A 21,876-nucleotide genomic window follows, 5' to 3' on the forward strand; every position below is an offset into this window, starting at 1 on the left:
TAATTTGATTATTTAAAAATTAAAAGTAATATTAGTTTCTAATTTCTCTTCATTAATGACATTTTGAGAGTTAAGTAGTATATCTAATTTATGCTTGATTCTTGATTCTTTAGTAAATATAACGGAGTATTATATAAAATATAAATATAAATAGATTCTTGATTCTTGATTAAGTATTACGGAGTATTATATAAAATAAATATAAATATATAAATAATTTAGGAAAGGATATGTAGATATATATAAAATAATTATTTAATTCAATTTAATTAAGAAAATGACAAGTAAGATTATTTAATTCAGATTAATTAAGAAATTGACACGTAGAATTATTGTCACACGCTTTATAATAATGTATAGATTTTTCTAATGACATCTTTTAAGGCTGTCATTAAGGTGCATTAATATGTTGTTCAAAGCGGTTAATGCTGATTTTTACATGGTGGTTATTAAAAAGTACAAATCTTCTTTGTACCTTGACGACAACCCTAAAGGCTGTCGTTAAAAATCCTATATAGAATACATTGTATTGATGACTATGCATTTACAGGCAAGAAAGAAACTTGTAAACATTTTGCAAGGAGTAGTAAGAAAACGTAGTAAACAAAATGAGATGTCTTCATTATGTGATTCCTACATGCAAACATTCTTATGTGATATTCAGGTTATGTGATTCCTAAAGGATGGAAAGTAGTGTTGTGGTATAGGAGTCTTCATTATGATCCTGAAAATTATGCTAAACCAAAAGAATTTAATCCTTCAAGATGTGGGATGTAAAGGGCTGTAAACGAGCCGAGCCGAGTCCGAGTCCGAGCTTGGTAATGTTCGAGCTTGACTCGTTTGGTTTCCAGAAAGCTCGAGCTCGAGCTAGACTCGGCTCGAGCCTTAGATTTTGAGCCCGAGCTCGGGCTCGTGATTCATGCGAAAAGCTCGAGCTCGGCTCGTTAAAAGCTCGTTTTTTCTAAACAACAATAAACTCGAGCTCGTTAAGCAATATTTGAGCTTGTTAATAAGTCACAAGGTATTCACAATAGTTATATCAATATCCACTAATTTCAATGCTTAAAATAAAACAAATATTAACCATTGAAATTGACCATTGATTATAAATTTCTAAGTAAAAGTATCATTAGTTTGTACCTTGTCGTGCCAGAGTATGATTCTCAATTTTTTGAGATGTAAAAGTTGAAATACAATGAATAAGATACGAGTAATATATGAATAAGCCAAAACAATCATGCTAACATAAAACAACCACATTTCTAAACAAGATTCGAACATGTGTTATGAATTCCGCTAAACATGTCAAGCATTAAAGAGGGATTACATGCATAAAAAATTCAAACATGGCTTCTATATTTTCTTGGGTACACCATTAAAATCATGGGAATAAAAGATAATACGCATGACAACAACATTAACATAACAATACTAGTGAAATGACTCGTGGAACCACGAGTTTGTTTAAATGAAACAGTTTAATGATATGTTTTAAGTATTAAGTGAACGTAAATGCTAAACTCATTTAGTTTAATGACCCATGAAACCACATAGTCCGACTAAGAAACTCGTCAGGTGAACATTTCATCAAACACCTAAAATGATATTAAACAATCTACATCCAATCATAAGAGATAATATTAGTTGTCATTTTATTTTAAAAGTGTATATTAAAATATAAATTTATAATTGGTTTCCTTCTGCTCAGCTTTTATACCTTCTCATACTCAGTTCAGAATAATTAATTAAAATAATTCAAAATTATTTAATTTTAATAATTAAAATAAGTATTAATAAGATTTAATAATAATAATTAATTAATAAGATTTAATTTTAATTCAAAATTATTTGGATTAATGACATCACCCACCATCCTTAAATTTTTTTTTTTTGTTTTTGTTTTTTTTGATTTTTTCCTAATAAATGAATTAGCCTAATAATGACATCATCATTATAGAATTTTAATATTAACTATAAATAGATAGATTATTAAATATAACAACATATAAAATATAAATGTACTACTCTGTCGTTCTAAAAAAATAAAAAATAAACTAGTAAAAAGACCCGTGAATTCACGGGTGTGTTTAAATCAAACATATAAAGAAAATTCAAAATTTGACATTAGTACATAAAACATTATGAAGTTTATAGGTACTTAAAAGAGATATTATAGCTAAATTTATAGAGAAACATTATGTTTGTCATATGAAACTTATGAAAAAAATTCAGAAAGAAAACACTTACAGTGAACATTCATTTAGCGATTTTGATCCTTCCAAATGTGTCCTCCATTTCAACCACCAAATGTGTCCTCCATTTCAACCACCTATAGTGAACATTCATTTAGCTATTTTGATCCTTCAAAATATGTCGTCCATTTCAAGTACCTGCGCAAAAAGTAGATATTGGATGCAAGTTTTCGGCCACAAAATTTCTATAGTAATTATCATTTTCATGTCATAATAATCACTTTCAAAGCACATTTCGTAATCCGCCCTTATTCTTTTATATATACTGAAGCGAAATACCTATTACTTAAGCGGAAGCCATAACCATATTAACAAAGTGGTCTTCATCTTGAAGCCACACAGGTATATCAAAGAACATAATTATAAGATTATTTGATAAAAGTTGAAGTATAATAGAGATGGAAAAGGGGTCAGAAAGCTTATAATTAAAGTTAAATATGTTAACTACTTTCTCAAAATAACTAACATAGCTGCATAGTTAGAAATCGGTTCCAAGTCAACTATACATCACAAACAACAAACATTATAAATAGCTAACTTATCTAAACAATGGTCATGCAATGAGATATATTCACAAATGCAGAACCAATTTCATAATAATTAAATTAGATACTATCACTCTTTCTTTTATGTCCACTTACCGGATCATCAAATAAAGTTCATTAGCAGCAGCATAGCATACTTTGTGATGAAAGGGGATACATCAGTTTATTTGTTTTTAGAAAATAAATGTAGCAACTTATACCCATTAACTTACAAATGGGTCTATTTGGACTATATTTTCGTAAGGTACAAAAGCCATTCAAAGTGTACATTAGTGCATAAAATGCATTATTTTAGATAAATTATTACTAAATCTTTGACCATAATAAACACATGCAAATCAAGCATATTCTAGCATGTCAAGAAAACCTACTTAAACACCAACACTAATGTTCTTATATATCTTTAAGCACAATAAGCACTTGTAAATGAAGTATAACTTTTCAGGTTGATTGTAGAAGCCCCCAAGTACTTTAATGAAGGAATTCACGCTGAAAAAATCCATTATAAGCAACCATCAAATGCACTTTATTAACATATAAATCAGCAAATTTCAAAGTCATAATCGATCTTTCAAATTAGCAAACGTACCTTTCTACATCAACGGGACAGAGAGGTAATGACATTTGAACAACTAAATAAAGAACAAAACTTGAAATTGCTTACCAGTTGAACATCATGTAGAAGTGATGTTGTTGACGACCAAATTACCCATTTTGGTTATATGAATTACTCATTTTGGCCATTGTTGGGTTCTACATAACTAAAATATTGTTCACTTTCACTTCATATTTGAAACAAACCTACAAAAGGAATGCATAATACTGTGACAAATTCATATTACATATTGGCCAATTCATTTTCCATTAAAGACATGGTCAATCAATACATAAATCAAGTAATGGTCCATCACTTGCAACAGAAGGACTACCATAGAAATTTCAAACAAACATATAACCACATACAAAACTAACACAAACAATGAAATACATAAATAACTACAAACAAAATTAACATTAAATACTTTAATAAATGTAACTAAGTGTAAATTCAAGAAGAGTGTATGTGTGTGTGTTAAAAATCACTTAAATATTTAGCTAAACAACCTAGATAACATGGTTTACATATCAATTTGATTTATAAATAAATCAGAAACAGATGAAAGTGAAGATAACCTTACTAACAGCAACATAAAAAAATATGTATCCAAGAACAATGTGACTAAGCAATATACTGAAATCACATTGACACTATCCTAAAATATAAACACATTCATAACTTAAGAAGTTGTCACCTCCATAAAGAGTTCCAAGTGTAACATGAGGAACCGAAATCACCATGAATGCCATTCTAAATGTTGTTTGAAGCTGTTTCTTCTAAAGTAGCCCTGAAATTAATATACGATACAAAACTCAATATTGAAATTCAACATCAAGAATGAAATTGACAATAATGCAGAAACCTAAATGGGGATTTGAAGTAAGATCATGAATCGAACCCAAAAATCAGCTTTCTTTCAGGCATTTCATCAAACAGTTTAGATGCACAATATGCTTCAATTCTGCAAAAATTAACAAACCTAAAAACCAAAATCCAATAGATTATTATATGCTAACACCATTGACCTGGTTAATTAAAGCATCGCTTTCAATTATACAGTATCAAAAAGAACAACTTCAAAACCCTAAACTCTATAGCAGTAAATATTTTAACAAATAAAACTACAAAAATCAAAACAAACAAAAAACACAATAAACCAAAACCAATTAAAACCGGTAACTTAAATTAGTCAGAGCACCTTGAAGATGGAAAATCGAAAATGGTTTAATGAAGATGAATACTTAGAGGTGAAAACCTAGTAGTGTAGATATACGATAAAAAAAAATACCTTAAACATAGTTTCATTCTAGTTTTGTTAAACTGATAAAAGAATCATCAAATTGAAGAAGATAAAGGAGTAATAAGTTAAGCAAATAACCCTAAAATTGTTTGAGTGCCTGTATGGTTTTTTATTTGTTTTGTTCCTGAGGCTGTTTTTTTTAGGGTTTGAATATTTCAGGATAGCGTGGAGCTTTTTCTTAATTATATTTATAATTATAAATATATTAATTCTTTTTAATGACATCACTAACTCCATCTTAAATTTTTTTATTATTATAATTTTTTTTATAAAAAAAATGCCTATTTATGACATCATCATATTATTAATTTAATAATAGATGTACTAGTCTACTCTACAAGTAAAACTATGAATTTTTTATTTATTTCTAAAATAGAAAAAAAAGTAAAACTATGAATATAAAGCATATGTCTGAAGAAGTAGTTGACTGTAGGGGCGGATTTTCAGAGGGGCAGGGAGGGTTGCCGGCCCCTCCAACATTCTAAATAAGCGATGTATAATTTCATTCAGTTAGGTAGAAAAAACGAAAATTATGTTTCAGTTTTAATGGATGAAAGTTCTTCAATGGAGGTGTAAGGAAGATGAGAGAGGTACGGAGTAATAAGGAAGAAGGCAGATCAAATGTACTACTCAACTTGTACCTTTTTTAACTATTAACCTCTAATAATGTATAATATTACATTCCAGTCCTTCTATTTATTTCATTTATTTAAACTACTTCTGTATTGTTAGGAATACTAACAATATCTTTTACTAAAGAAGCTTTTCGTATAACTATGTTTTACGTTTCGAAAGATGTCGGCCCCCTCAAGGAATCGGTTCAAGATCCGTCACTGACTTGACTGATTCTTGGGGTTTAAGTGGTATCTTGTTGAAGTTTGAAGTTTAGTTTTTGAAGTTTACCTCACAAATTCCCCCACCTACTGCCAAACTCCCAAAAAAATCCGAAACCTACCTCCACCTCCTCATCTTGTCATCAATGCAAGGGAATTGGAAAGAAAGATTGTTGTTGGTCCAACATTCACATATGGAAAACCTCATCTCGTATGATGAACATCAAACACACTGCTCGATGTGTCGTCCCACCAATCAAATCTACTTGCTCCTCGTGTAGGTTGAAAGGTAAATCTAATTCTGTGTCCTCTTCATCTAGGCAGACTTCATCTCGAAGGGGTGACGAAGCTACTAGTCAACCTGATATTCCAATTGGGATTCGAGTTTATGGAGACAAACTTGGTCTCAAATGGAAAAAGAGGGATACCCCTCCTTTGTAAGCTTTCATCCTTCGGTCTTTTCTCGTTTAATTATTAGTTAATTATGAAGACTATCTCTATTAATATGCGTGGCTTTGGGGGTGGTAATCGGGTAAATAAAATCGGGGATGTGAAAAAGCTACTGCGAAAAGAAAAACCATATTTCTGTGCTTTTCAAGAAACGAAGCTAAAATCCATTACTCAAAACTGGGTTGAAGATCTTTGGGGGTCTGTGGATTGTGATTTTATCCAGCGTGAAATGGTAGGGAAGTCGGGGGGCAGCTACTTATTTGGGATACTAGTCAATTCGAGGCAGAAAGTACTATCTCCTTCGACTGTGTCATTGAGGTTAAGGGAAAATGGCGTCATCTTGATTGCAATGTAAACATCGTAAACGTTTATGGGCCTCATGATGATGCCCGGAAACAAAAATTATGGGATGATCTTCTTAATCTTGTTTCGTTACATGATGAAGAATGGCTATTGTGTGGGGATTTTAATGAAGTGCGTGACAAATCGGAAAGATTTAATTGTGAATTCGTGGAGTATAGGGCGAAACGTTTTAATGACTTTATAAATGATGCCCGACTGATTGAAATACCTATGGGGGAGGAACTTTACGAGGGTTAGTGATGACGGTGTCAAGTTTAGCAAACTTGATAGGTTTTTATTTTCAGATAAATTTTTGAATCTCTGGAAGGATCTTACCGCAACAATTCTTGATCGGTCTTTCTCGGATCATTGCCCCATTATTCTAAAGGATGATGAAAGGTATTTTGGCCCGAAACCCTTTAAAATTTTGATGCTTGGCTAAATGATGAAGGTATATCTGAAATCATTCGTGAAGCTTGGGATGAGGTGGTACCGAATATTAGTAGGAAGGATTGTGTGTTTAGAAACAAACTCAAAAACGTCAAGACGGCGATCAAAAACGTGAAGCTTTAGGATATTTACTTAAAAACTTCCTTCCCCGATGTCTCCATTTGAGTATTTTGTTGTTTTGCAGTGGATGAACTTAAACATAAATTTTCAGGTTATACCCAATCTTCAGGTTATACCCGTGTTTTATTATTCGGGCTCAATCTGTCAAATACTTGGTGCTGGAGCTATATAACATTAGACCTCGGGTCGGGCTATTTCGTCACTTTTTCAGAAAGTGTGTGAACAGCTGCTATACTTTATAGTATCCTCTATCAAAGGTCCTGAAGTACATCCTAATTTCGTTGTACATGTTTAAATCTATACGTATTTCGGTAAAGTTTGTAAATAATTGGTACAATTTAGAATGATGTATTGAAGTTGATGTTTCTTTAATATGAGAATTATATTGTTGATTGCAGATTTGTGGAACTATTGTGACAACTTTCATTGCATGCTAAAGACGAGCATTACTGAGATGGAGTATGGGTTCGGTGCTTGCATAGAACGGCGTACTGAGTGCATTACTGACTTTTGAGAGGTTGTTCGGCTGCTGAGGTATTATAATTTGTTTCTAACAATTAGCATGTTGAACAATAATTAGTTTTTTGTTGTGCACAGCCTTTCAAAAACATTATATATTTTGTGTTATGAAGATTAACGTTGCTGACGGGTTCTGACCGATTAAACTCTGATTAGCGATTTTTACAACTTTGACTAATATGGTGTAGAAGATTGCATGTGTGTGACCATATATGTATGCTTATGTTAGGGGTATTTACGTGTGGATTATTTTGATTCCAAACTAATTACATGAAGCTTCTTTATGCATATTTTTAACAATCCATGCTACTTACTTTAGACTTATGGAGTGGTAACTATATGGTGTCAGATTGTAACAATTGTTAAAACTTGATAATTATCGTTTTTGTAGGGTTTCTTTTAGAAGGTTAGTTCTCCTAAATCTTAGAAATCGCAAACAGTCCGATCCATCCATTTTGACACCTGAGACTTTTTTGTCATTTAATAAATCCAACTCTTCTATTTTCTTGAAGGTTTTTACATTGCAGATGTGGAGTTTAGGAATACTGGATTACAAAGCGCTGAAAGTTTAGCGAAAGATTTAGGGAAATATGAGATCACGATAGATTCAAGGTGTGCTCCATTTTCTCATTTAAGCTTTAACATTATTTTGTATTATAGTTTTGGATTTTTGTTGGTTCATCTTGTACGTTATGTAGAAACTTTAGCCTGTGAAAAATTGATTGTCTACGTATGAATGTTCGTTACTGGAATGGGTATAACTGCTTTCGCGTATGGAAAAACTGGGCTGTTTACGGGTTTGTGTGAAAAGTTGTGTTGTTTACAGAATTACAGGTTTGTTTGTATTACAAACTTAACGTTTAATTGTAAAAACTATGTCTCTAAAATAATTTATTAATTGCTGGAAAGGATAGATCTGTTTTCAATTATATTAAGAAATTGAAGGGTTTAGCCAAACAGATTGTGAATCCACCCACACATAGAAGTCCTAGCAAAGGACATAAAAAGAAAAAAAAAGATAAGGTAAGGGAAATCTTTGAAGAGGTTGATGCAGGATCTAATGATAATTTAGATGTCGATCAGAACGAGCAGGAGCATGATATTCAATCATCCGTGATTTCACGGAAGCTAATTAAAGTTCAAGAGAGTTGGCAATTGCAGCCCAGCACAACAAAACTTTTAAAGGAAAGAAAAATAAAGCCGAAGAGGTTGCTGATGAACTACATGTTGGGTCTGCTGAGTGTTCGGATGATGTTAGGGAAGATGATGATGATGAGCAGGAACATCAAACTACATCTAAATTCGCAATAAAACCAATCAAGGTTAGTGGCAAAATTCTAAATCCTAAGAAAAACCCTAAAGAAAAACTTGAGTGGGAGAACTTTCTTGAGGGGATGTTCGATAGTAGCGAACGCCAATCAAACATAAACAATTAATTTCGCTACACTAGGGTTCTCGAGAATAAGGATAAAGGTAGAAGAGTTGGGACCATGATTAACAAATTCCACGTATGTACACCATGGAATTTGAAGGATGTGCATTATAGTTTATGTGATTGTTAGAGTTGTGCAAATCTTTCAATTCCATGGTAATGCTACCTATGTTTTAATGAAAAGGTGGAGACTTCTAAAGAACGATTTGAAAGTATGAAATAATTGAGTTGTAGTCAAAGATAAGATTGAGATGGCTACTGTTACAAGTCAAAGTTATGACTTGAAGAAAGTTCAAGTAATAAGGGATTTGTCTATGTTTTAAATCTCTTGTCTGAAAAAAAAATGGATTTGAAGGTGCTTTAATTGGTTTTTCAAAGTCAAGTAGATAGAAAGAAAATGTTTCAAGCTCCTGTTACTTGGTTTATCGAATCTTCTCATTAAAATGGATTTCAAGATGCTTTAGGTGGCTTATTTGTTTAGAATTTATTGTTTGTATATGGGGATTTGGAGGTCTTTTTGGTGGGTAGTGTTTTTCAATTAATTGACTTTTATATTGTAAATGGTGTGAGATTTTTAGTTGCAGATTTGATTCTACACAACCTACTGGTGATGATTACTTCATTAGATGTAAATGGTTAGGGGTTGGTCTTGGTTCAATATCTTCCATTGTTGTATCTTATGGTGATCATGGTTTTATTTTTGGGTCTAAAAACAGATGGGTTTCTTTTTATAACATGTTACAATTCGAGTTTAGCTTTCACCAGTTCAACACCTTTTCTAGTACAATTCACCGGGTTAACCGGTGGAAAAGGGTTCATTTGCGGTCTGTTGTTAACTCGAAGGTTTGTGTGGTACTTCAATTCTATAGGTGGCCGTCTCAACATTGGATGTTAGTTCAGTGGGTGTAAGTTTGTTACTTAATATTTGCTAGAGATAATGAGCTTCTTTTGTTTATCATCCCATTATGTAATCTAGATAGTTCTCTGTTTGTATTGTATGGGGTTAATTCACTTGGACATGTAATCATGTAAGTCCTTGTGAATCAAATTGTATCCTTTGACTTTTCACAATTTTGTGAAAATATTATGTATTTAATTTTCCTTTTTTTGCTAAAAAAAGTATAGTCAAAATTGGAGTTGTGAACAATTTGCTTTAATTGCATGTTCATCTGACAAGTAGTGCAATTTAATAAGATTCTACTTTATTCTTATAAATATTATGATTTTCAACTTCATGTTTTTTGGTTTTTCAGGTTGTAACTTGAAAAAAAGACGCGTTCATGGTTTTTAACTTTACGTTATTTGTTTTTCTAGGCTATAACTTGCTTGTTTTATTATGAGTAATTGATCATTACTACCGAAACAGTTTTGATTTATTAACAACCTAACAAATAGTATATAAAAATAATTATTTTGACAATTCAAATTTTGATTCGTCCCTAAAAAAACCCCGCGAATTCGCGGGTTTTAAGCTAGTATATATATATATATATATATATATATATATATATATATATATATATATATATATATATATATACATATATATATATAAATAAGATATACATATACTTATCATATGGAGATTAACATTAACACAAACCATAAGACCCATCACCATTCTTAATTCTTGTTACTCCTTCGTGAAACCTAAAACGCCACCGCAATCATCACTTCCACCTCCCTTGATCACAACCATCGATCACCACCATCTATCTCTTCCTCTCTTCCTCAGGAAACCACCATTTAAACCACCCACCAATACCACCATAATCGCCATCACTATCAATCTCCTACAATATTTTTCTGTTTTTAATCGTAGAACAAATAACCACATCTCAACACCACTATGATCCACCACCGATGCCATTTTTCTGTTTCATATGTACTGTTGCTATGCTTCTTTCTGTTTCAGTCCAACAACGCAAGCAAGCCACAACAATCACCATAGTTCACAACTACTGCTGCACTTTTAATTCGATTACGAGCTGAGAACAACACCTTTATACCACTGCAACTTGTGTTCATACTTCTGCTACTGCTGTAAATTCATGATTAATATCGATGTACAACTGGTTTATTGTTTCTATTCACGACAATCAATGAATCAAACTACCACTGTATAAATAACAACGATGATATTATTTTGTTGCTGTTTACTACTTCTTGCTCATTCGAAAACCACCATTGTTCTTTCTCTTGCTTCATCTATGTATACTGAAATGTCCCGTTCATATTGATTATAAAACGTTCCATATTAATTGATTTCGTTGCGAGGTTTTGACCTCTATATGAGACGTTTTTCAAAGACTGCATTCATTTTTAAAACAACCATAACCTTTATTTTATCAATAAAGGTTTTAAAAAAAAACATTACGTAGATTATCAAATAATGATAATCTAAAATATACTGTTTACACATGACCATTACATAATGGTTTACAATAGAAATCTATTACATCGACATATGTTTCTTGAATGCAGTTTTTACACAATATCATACAAACATGGACTCCAAATCTTGTCCTTATTTTAGTATGCAACAGCGGAAGCTCTTAATATTCATCTGAGAATAAACATGCTTTAAACGTCAACAAAAATGTTGGTGAGTTATAGGTTTAACCTATATATATCAAATCGTAACAATAGACCACAAGATTTCATATTTCAATACACATCCCATACATAGAGATAAAAATCATTCATATGGTGAACACCTGGTAACCGACATTAACAAGATGCATATATAAGAATATCCCCATCATTCCGGGACACCCTTCGGATATGATATAAATTTCGAAGTACTAAAGCATCCGGTACTTTGGATGGGGTTTGTTAGGCCCAATAGATCTATCTTTAGGATTCGCGTCAATTAGGGTGTCTGTTCCCTAATTCTTAGATTACCAGACTTAATAAAAAGGGGCATATTCGATTTCGGTAATTCAACCATAGAATGTAGTTTCACGTACTTGTGTCTATTTTGTAAATCATTTATAAAACCTGCATGTATTCTCATCCCAAAAATATTAGATTTTAAAAGTGGGACTATAACTCACATTCACAGATTTTTACTTCGTCGGGAAGTAAGACTTGGCCACTGGTCGATTCACGAACCGATAACAAATATGTACATATATATCAAAGTATGTTCAAAATATATTTACAACACTTTTAATACATTTTGATGTTTTAAGTTTATTAAGTCAGCTGTCCTCGTTAGTAACCTACAACTAGTTGTCCACAGTTAGATGTACAGAAATAAATCGATATATATTATCTTGAATCAATCCACGACCCAGTGTATACACGTCTCAGGCTAGATCACAACTCAAACTATATATATTTTTGGAATCAACCTCAACCCTGTATAGCTAAATCCAACATTACTGCATATAGAGTGTCTATGGTTGTTCCAAATAATATATATAGATGGGTCGATATGATATGTCAAAACATTTGCATACGTGTCTATGGTATCCCAAGATTACATAATATATTAGAATATATGTATAATACAATATAAGTTAGCTAGGATATGATTAATATAGATTTGTTACCAATTTTCACGTAGCTACAACAAGCAAAAATAACCAATCTTGTTTTACCCACAACTTCTTCATTTTAAATCCGTTTTGAGTGAATTAAATTGCTATAGTTTCATATTGAACTTAACTTTATGAATCTATACATAAAAAGTATAAGTTTATAGTCATAATTACAGGTTACAAGTCGTTTTTGTAAAGGTAGTCATTTCAGTCGAAAGAACGACGTCTAGATGACCATTTTGGGAAACATACTTCCACTTTGAGTTTAACCATGATTTTTGGATATAGTTTCATGTTCATAAGAAAAATCATTTTCCCAGAAGAACAACTTTTAAATCAAAGTTTATCATAGTTTTTAATTATCCAAACCAAAACAGTCCCCGGTTTCACTACGACGGCGTATATCCGATTTTATGGTGTTCATCGTGTTTCCAGGTTTTAAATTATTAAGTTAGCATATCATATAGATATAGAACATGTGTTTAGTGGATCTTAAAAGTCAAGTTAGAAGGATTAACTTTTGTTTGCGAACAAGTTTAGAATTAACTAAACTATGTTCTAGTGATTACAAGTTTAAACCTTCGAATAAGATAGCTTTATATGTATGAATCGAATGATGTTCTGAACATCATTACTACCTCAAGTTTTCTGGATAAAACCATTGGAAATGAGAAAAATGGATCTAGCTTCAAAGGATCTTGGATGGCTTGAAAGTTCTTGAAGTAGAATCATGACACGAAAACAAGTTCAAGTAAGATTTTCACTCGAAATAAGATTGTTATAGTTATAGAAATTGAATCAAAGTTTGAATATGAGTATTACCTTATATTAGAAAGATATCTTACTGTAAATAAGAAAGATTTCTTGAGGTTGGATGATCACTCTACAAGATTGGAAGTAAGCTAGCAAACTTGGAAGTATTCTTGATTTTATGAAACTAGAACTTGTAGAATTTATGAAGAACACTTAGAACTTGAAGATAGAACTTGAGAGAGATCAATTATATGAAGAAAATTGAAGAATGAAAGTGTTTGTAGGTGTTTTTGGTCGTTGGTGTATGGATTAGATATAAAGGATATGTAATTTTATTTTCATGTAAATAAGTCATGAATGATTACTCATATTTTTGTAATTTTATGAGATATTTCATGCTAGTTGCCAAATGATGATTCCCACATGTGTTAGGTGACTCACATGGGCTGCTAAGAGCTGATCATTGGAGTGTATATACCAATAGTACATACATCTAAATACTGTGTATTGTACGAGTACGAATACGGGTGCATACGAGTAGAATTGTTGATGAAACTGAACGAGGATGTAATTGTAAGAATTTTTGTTAAGTAGAAGTATTTTGATAAGTGTCTTGAAGTCTTTCAAAAGTGTATGAATACATATTAAAACACTACATGTATATACATTTTAACTGAGTCGTTAAGTCATCGTTAGTCGTTACATGTAAGTGTTGTTTTGAAACCTTTAGGTTAACGATCTTGTTAAATGTTGTTAACCCAATGTTTATAATATCAAATGAGATTTTAAATTATTATATTATCATGATATTATGATGTATGAATATCTCTTAATATGATATATATACGTTAAATGTCGTTACAACGATAATCGTTACATATATGTCTCGTTTCAAAATCATTAAGTTAGTAGTCTTGGTTTTACATATGTAGTTCATTATTAATATACTTAATGATATTTTTACTTATCATAATATCATGTTAACTATATATATATCCATATATATGTCATCATATAGTTTTTACAAGTTTTAACATTCGTGAATCACCGGTCAACTTGGGTGGTCAATTGTCTATATGAAACCTATTTCAATTAATCAAGTCTTAAAAAGTTTGATTGCTTAACATGTTGGAAACACTTAATCATGTAAATAAAAATTTCATTTAATATATATATAAACATGGAAAAGTTCGGGTCACTACAGTACATACCCATTAAATAAATTTCGTCCCGAAATTTTAAGCAATTGGAGGTGTTGACGTATCTTCTGGAAATAAATGCGGGTATTTCTTCTTCATCTGATCTTCTCATTCCCAGGTGAACTCGGGTCCTCTACGAGCATTCCATCAAATCTTAACAATTGGTATCCTGTTTTGCTTAAGTCTTTTAACCTCACGATCCATTATTTCGACGGGTTCTTCGATGAATTGAAGTTTTTCGTTGATTTGGATTTCATATAACGGAATTGTGAGATATTCTTTAGCAAAACATTTCTTCAAATTCGAGATGTGGAAAGTGTTATGTACAGCCGCGAGTTGTTGAGGTAACTCAAGTCGGTAAGCTACTGGTCCGACACGATCAATAATCTTGAATGGTCCAATATACCTTGGATTTAATTTCCCTCGTTTACCAAATCGAACAACGCCTTTCCAAGGTGCAACTTTAAGCATGACTATCTCTCCAATTTCAAATTCTATATCTTTTCTTTTCATGTCAGCGTAGCTCTTTTGTCGACTTTGGGCGGTTTTCAACCGTTGTTGAATTTGGATGATCTTCTCGGTAGTTTCTTGTATTATCTCCGGACCCGTAATCTGTCTATCCCCCACTTCACTCCAATAAATCGGAGACCTGCACTTTCTACCATAAAGTGCTTCAAACGGCGTCATCTCAATGCTTGAATGGTAGCTGTTGTTGTAGGAAAATTCTGCTAACGGTAGATGTCGATCTCAACTGTTTCCGAAATCAATAACACATGCTCGTAGCATGTCTTCAAGCATTTGTATCGTCCTTTCGCTCTGCCCATCAGTTTGTGGATGATAGGCAGTACTCATGTCTAGACGAGTTTCTAATGCTTGCTGTAATGTCTGCCAGAATCTTGAAATAAATCTGCCATCCCTATCAGAGATAATAGAGATTGGTATTCCATGTCTGGAGACGACTTTCTTCAAATACAGTCGTGCTAACTTCTCCATCTTGTCATCTTCTCTTATTGGCAGGAAGTGTGCTGATTTGGTGAGACGATCAACTATTACCCAAATAGTATCAAAACCACTTGCAGTCCTTGGCAATTTAGTGATGAAATCCATGGTAATGTTTTCCCATTTCCATTCCGGGATTTCAGGTTGTTGAAGTAGACCTGATGGTTTCTGATGCTCAGCTTTGATGGTTTCTGATGCTCAGCTTTGACCTTAGAACACGTCAAACATTCTCCTACGTATTTAGCAACATCGGCTTTCATACCTGGCCACCAAAAATGTTTCTTGAGATCCTTGTACATCTTCCCCGTTCCAGGATGTATTGAGTATCTGGTTTTATGAGCTTCTCTAAGTACCATTTCTCTCATATCTCCAAATTTTGGTACCCAAATCCTTTCAGCCCTATACCGGGTTCCGTCTTCCCGAATATTAAAATGCTTCTCCGATCCTTTGGGTATTTCATCCTTTAAATTTTCCTCTTTTAAAACTCCTTGTTGCGCCTCCTTTATTTGAGTAGTAAGGTTATTGTGAATCATTATATTCATAGATTTTACTCGAATGGGTTCTCTGTCCTTCCTGCTCAGGGCGTCGGCTACCACATTTGCCTTCCCCGGGTTGTAACGAATTTCAAAGTCGTAATCATTCAACAATTCAATCCACCTACGCTGCCTCATATTCGGTTGTTTCTGATTAAATATGTGTTGAAGACTTTTGTGGTCGGTATATATAATACTTTTGACCCCATATAAGTAGTGCCTCCAAGTCTTTAATGCAAAAACAACCGCGCCTAATTCCAAATCATGCGTCGTATAATTTTGTTCGTGAATCTTCAATTGTCTATATGCATAAGCAATTACTTTCATTCGTTGCATTAATACACAACCGAGACCTTGCTTTGAGGCGTCACAATATATCACAAAATCATCATTCCCTTCAGGTAATGACAATATAGGTGTCGTAGTTAACTTTTTCTTCAATAACTGAAACGCTTTCTCTTGTTCATCCTTCCATTCAAATTTCTTCCCTTTATGCGTTAATGCAGTCAAGGGTTTTGCTATTCTGTAAAAGTCTTGGATGAACCTTCTGTAGTAACCAGCTAGTCCTAAAAAATGGCGTATGTGTTTCAGAGTTTTTGGGGTTTCCCACTCTTCAACAGTTTCTATCTTTGCCGGATCCACCTTAATACCTTCTTTGTTCAGTATGTGACCGAGGAATTAATCTTCTTCCAACCAAAATGCACACTTTGAAAACTTAGCGTACAATTCTTCCTTCCTCAATACTTCTAACACCTTTCTCAAATGTTCACCGTATTCTTGGTCATTCTTTGAGTAAATAAGTATGTCATCAATGAAAACAATGACAAACTTGTCAAGGTATGGTCCACACACTCGGTTCATAAGGTCCATGAACACAGCTGGTGCATTAGTTAAACCAAACGGCATGACCATAAACTCATAATGACCGTAACGTGTTCTGAAAGCAGTCTTTGGAATATCATCTTATTTCACCCGCATTTGATGATACCCGGAACGTAAGTCAATCTTTGAATAAATAGACGAGCCTTGTAGTTGATCAAATAAGTCGTTGATTCTCGGTAGTGGGTAGCGGTTCTTGATGGTAAGTTTGTTCAACTCTCGGTAGTCGATACACAACCTGAATGTACCATCTTTCTTCTTGACAAACAAAATAGGAGCTCCCCACGGTGATGTGCTTGGTCGAATGAAACCACGCTCTAAAAGTTCTTGTAATTGGCTCTGAAGTTCCTTCATTTCGCTAGGTGCGAGTCTGTATGGAGCATGAGCTATTGGTGCAGCTCCCGGTACAAGGTCTATTTGAAATTCAACGGATCGGTGTGGAGGTAGTCCCGGTAATTCTTTCGGAAATACATCGGGAAATTCTTTTGCGACGAAAATATCATTGATGTTCTTTTCTTCGGAATTGACTTTCTCGACGTGTGCTAGCACAGCATAGCAACCTTTTCTTATTAGTTTTTGTGCCTTCAGGTTACTAATAAGATTTAACTTTGCGTTGCTCTTTTCTCCGTACACCATTAAGGGTTTTCCTTTTTCTCGTATAATGCGAATTGCATTTTTGTAACAAACGATCTCTGCTTTCACTTCTTTCAACCAGTCCATACCGATTATCACATCAAAACTCCCTAACTCTACTGGTATCAAGTCAATCTTAAATGTTTCACTAACCAGTTTAATTTCTCGATTCCGACATATATTATCTGCTGAAATTAATTTACCATTTGCTAATTCGAGTAAAAATTTACTATCCAAAGGCGTCAATGGGCAACTTAATTTAGCACAAAATTCTCTACTCATATAGCTTCTATCCGCACCCGAATCAAATAAAACATAAGCAGATTTATCGTCAATAAGAAACGTACCCGTAACAAGCTCCGTATTTTCCTGTGCCTCTGCCGCATTAATATTGAAAACTCTTCCGCGGCCTTGTCCATTCGTGTTCTCCTGGTTTGGGCAATTTCTAATAATGTGGCCCGGTTTTCCACATTTATAACAAACTACATTGGCATAACTTGCTCCGACACTACTTGCTCCGCCATTACTCGTTCTGACACCATTTGTTCCTTTCGTTCTGTTAACCCCTGGTCCGTAGACCTCACACTTCGCCGCGCTATGACCATTTCTTTTACACTTGTTGCAAAATTTGGTGCAAAACCCCGAGTGATACTTTTCACACCTTTGGCATAGCTGCTTCTGATTGTTGTTGTTGCGGTTGTTATTGTTATTGGGATGATTGTTGTAGTTGTTGTTGTTGTTGTTGTTGTTGTGCCGTTTGTTGTAGTTGTGATTGATGTTGCGATTTTTGGGATAGTTGTTGTTGTTTTGGTGACTCTTATCACCGTTTTTCTCCCACTTTCTTTTGACTAACTTCACATTGGCCTCTTCGGCAGCCTGTTCTTTAATTCTTCCCTCAATCTGGTTCACTAGTTTGTGAGCCATTCTACATGCCTTTTGTATGGAGGCAGGCTCGTGTGAACTTATATCTTCTTGGATTCTCTCCGGTAACCCTTTCACAAACGCGTCGATCTTCTCTTCCTCATCTTCGAACGCTCTCGGACACAATAGGCACAATTCTGTGAATCGTCTTTCGTATGAAGTAATATCGAATCCCTGTGTTCGTAACCCTCTAAGTTCTGACTTGAGCTTATTGACCTCGGTTATAGGACGGTACTTCTCGTTCATCAAGTGCTTGAATGCTGACCATGGTAGCGCATAAGCAGCATCTTGTCCCACTTGCTCTAGATAGGTATTCCACCATGTTAACGCACTACCTGTGAAGGTATGCGTAGCGTACTTCACTTTGTCTCCTTCAGCACACTTACTTATGGCAAACACCGATTCAACTTTCTCTGTCCACCGTTTCAATCCGATTGGTCCTTCGGTCCCATCAAATTCTGAAGGTTTGCAGGTAGTGAATTCCTTGTAGGAGCATCCTACACGATTTCTTGCGCCGTTAGCTGTATTGCTAGATTCAGAGTTATTGTTGGTATGTAGCGCGGCCTGTACTGTGGCTATGTTTGAATCAAGAAAGGCACAAAATTCCTCTTCGCTCATATTCAAGGTGTGTCGAGTATTCGGTGCCATTTCCTTCAAAATAGTCAATTGAAACAATTTAATCATACAGAATATTAAGAGTAGTCAATAGTATCTCGTAGCATAATATGAACTCATTTATAAAAGCTTTTTCTTCATATTAGCGTTTTATAAGTTTAAATTCGGGTACTACATACCCGTTAAGTTCATACTTAATAGCTAATATACAATTCCATATGAAAAACTGATTATAATAATATATCACATACAAATATTCTTCAAACTTACAACTTCGCTATATTACATATAACATGAAATATAGTACACTATGATACAGGACAGTTTTGAAGATAAATCTAGTTAATACGCAAGTTGTTCAGCAAAGGAAATAAAGACACGTAATTCATAAGTCCATAAACAAGTCATGCATTCTGGTTTTACTAAGACGACTTCCCATCCTTGGTCTTGTGGAAAATAACCGTTATGACCATTAGCTAGGCAGCATGTTGTAATGTCGTCAAAAGGACGAGGGTTTCGTAATGACCAACAGTCTCGTAATAACCTAAAAACCTCATTTCTTACCCTAATTACCGACTCCGTCACTTGTGGGAACGTTTTGTTTAATAGTTGTAGCCCGATGTTCTTGTTCTCACTTTAGTGAGAAGTGAACATTACTAACCCGTAAGCATAACATGCTTCTTTATGTTGCATGTTAGCCGCTTTTTCTAAATCACGAAGTCCTATATTCGGATATATTGAGTCAAAATAATTTCTTAACCCGTTGCGTAAAATAGCATTTGGGTTCCCCGCAATATATGCGTCAAAGTAAACACATCGTAACTTATGGATTTCCCAATGTGATATCCTCCATCTTTCGAACGAAAGCCTTTTATAAACCAAGGCATTCTTGGAACGTTCTTCGAATGTCTTACAAACTGATCTCGCCTTAAATAGTTGTGCCGAGGAATTCTGACCGACTCTAGACAAGATTTCATCAATCATGTCTCCGGGTAGGTCTCTTAAAATATTGGGTTGTCTATCCATTTTGTGTTTTTATACTGTAAAATAGACAAGAGTAAGATTTATAAAAAAATACTTATTAATACAAGCAATTTTTACATATATCATAAAGCATAAGCACACTATATTACATATATTACACCACACGAATACAACTATCTTATTCCGACTCGCTTGTTTCTTCTTCTTCGGTTTTGGTTCGTTTTGCCAAGTTTCTAGGGATATATGATGTTCCCCTAATACGAGCTGTCGTTTTCCACATTATTTTAGAAAAACCTGGTGGTTTAGAGGTTCCCGGGTTATTGTCACAACTTAAGAAATACGGGTGTTGACGATACATATAAAGTTCATCGGCTTTGGAATCAAATTTCTCTATTTTTATGCCCTTTCCCTTATTGTTCTCTTTTGCCTTATTAAATTATGTTGGGGTAATTTCTATAACATCATCGGAATCCTTGTCGGGATCCGATTCATCGGAGAATTGGTAATCCTCCCAATACTTTGCTTCCTTGGTGGAAACACCATTGACCATAATTAACTTTGGTCGGTTGGTTAAGGATTTTCTTCTACTTAACCGTTTTATTATTTCCCCCAATGGTTCTATTTCTTCTTCCGGTTACGATTCTTCTTCCGATTCCGATTCTTCTTCCGGTTCCGACTCTTCTTCCGGTTCATCTTCGGAAACTTGTGAATCAGTCCACGAATCATTCCAATTTACATTTGACTCTTCATTATTATTAGGTGAGTCAATGGGACTTGTTCTAGAAGTAGACATCTATCACATAATATCAAACACGTTAAGAGATTAATATATCACATAATATTCACATGTTAAAAATATATAGTTTTCAACAAAATTTGTTAAGCAATCATTTTTCAAGTAAACACGGTCGAAGTCCAGACTCACTAATGCATCCTAACAAACTCGATAAGACACATTAATGCAAAATTCTGGTTCTCTAAGACCAACGCTCGGATACCAACTGAAATGTCCCGTTCATATTGATTATAAACGTTCCATATTAATTGATTTCGTTGCGAGGTTTTGACCTCTATATGAGATGTTTTTCAAAGACTGCATTCATTTTTAAAACAACCATAACCTTTATTTTATCAATAAAGGTTTTAAAAAAAACATTACGTAGATTATCAAATAATGATAATCTAAAATATACTGTTTACACACGACCATTACATAATGGTTTACAATAGAAATCTATTACATCGACATATGTTTCTTGAATGCAGTTTTTACACAATATCATACAAACATGGACTCCAAATCTTGTCCTTATTTTAGTATGCAACAGCGGAAGCTCTTAATATTCACCTGAGAATAAACATGCTTTAAACGTCAACAAAAATGTTGGTGAGTTATAGGTTTAACCTATATATATCAAATCGTAACAATAGACCACAAGATTTCATATTTCAATACAGATCCCATACATAGAGATAAAAATCATTCATATGGTGAACACCTGGTAACCGACATTAACAAGATGCATATATAAGAATATCCCCATCATTCCGGGACACCCTTCGGATATGATATAAATTTCGAAGTACTAAAGCATCCGGTACTTTGGATGGGGTTTGTTAGGCCCAATAGATTTATCTTTAGGATTCGCGTCAATTAGAGTGTCTGTTCCCTAATTCTTAGATTACCAGACTTAATAAAAAGGGGCATATTCGATTTCGATAATTCAACCATAGAATGTAGTTTCACGTACTTGTGTCTATTTTATAAATCATTTATAAAACCTGCATGTATTCTCATCCCAAAAATATTAGATTTTAAAAGTGGGACTATAACTCACATTCACAGATTTTTACTTCGTAGGGAAGTAAGACTTGGCCACTGGTCGATTCACGAACCTATAACAAATATGTACATATATATAAAAGTATGTTCAAAATATATTTACAATACTTTTAATACATTTTGATGTTTTA

General features: G+C 33.6%; 1 long non-coding RNA gene across 3 annotated transcripts; it reads right to left on the reverse strand.

The window, feature by feature from the left end:
• Positions 1–1,352: 1,352 nt before the first annotated feature.
• On the reverse strand, positions 1,353–4,811 carry LOC139899186 (uncharacterized). 3 transcript variants are annotated; one of them, XR_011777360.1, is made up of 5 exons: positions 4,684–4,811; positions 4,294–4,356; positions 4,090–4,182; positions 3,462–3,598; positions 1,353–2,390 (listed from the first exon to the last, which is right to left on the reverse strand). It is a non-coding gene; the product is annotated as an uncharacterized lncRNA (long non-coding RNA). The 3 variants fall into 3 exon arrangements; XR_011777361.1 differs by having other exon boundaries at positions 4,258–4,356; XR_011777362.1 differs by having other exon boundaries at positions 4,294–4,374; positions 4,684–4,710.
• Between the last annotated feature and the right edge of the window lie 17,065 nt (positions 4,812–21,876).

The sequence above is a fragment of the Rutidosis leptorrhynchoides genome, chromosome 3 (assembly GCF_046630445.1).
Source record: "Rutidosis leptorrhynchoides isolate AG116_Rl617_1_P2 chromosome 3, CSIRO_AGI_Rlap_v1, whole genome shotgun sequence".
Taxonomy (NCBI): domain Eukaryota; kingdom Viridiplantae; phylum Streptophyta; class Magnoliopsida; order Asterales; family Asteraceae; genus Rutidosis; species Rutidosis leptorrhynchoides.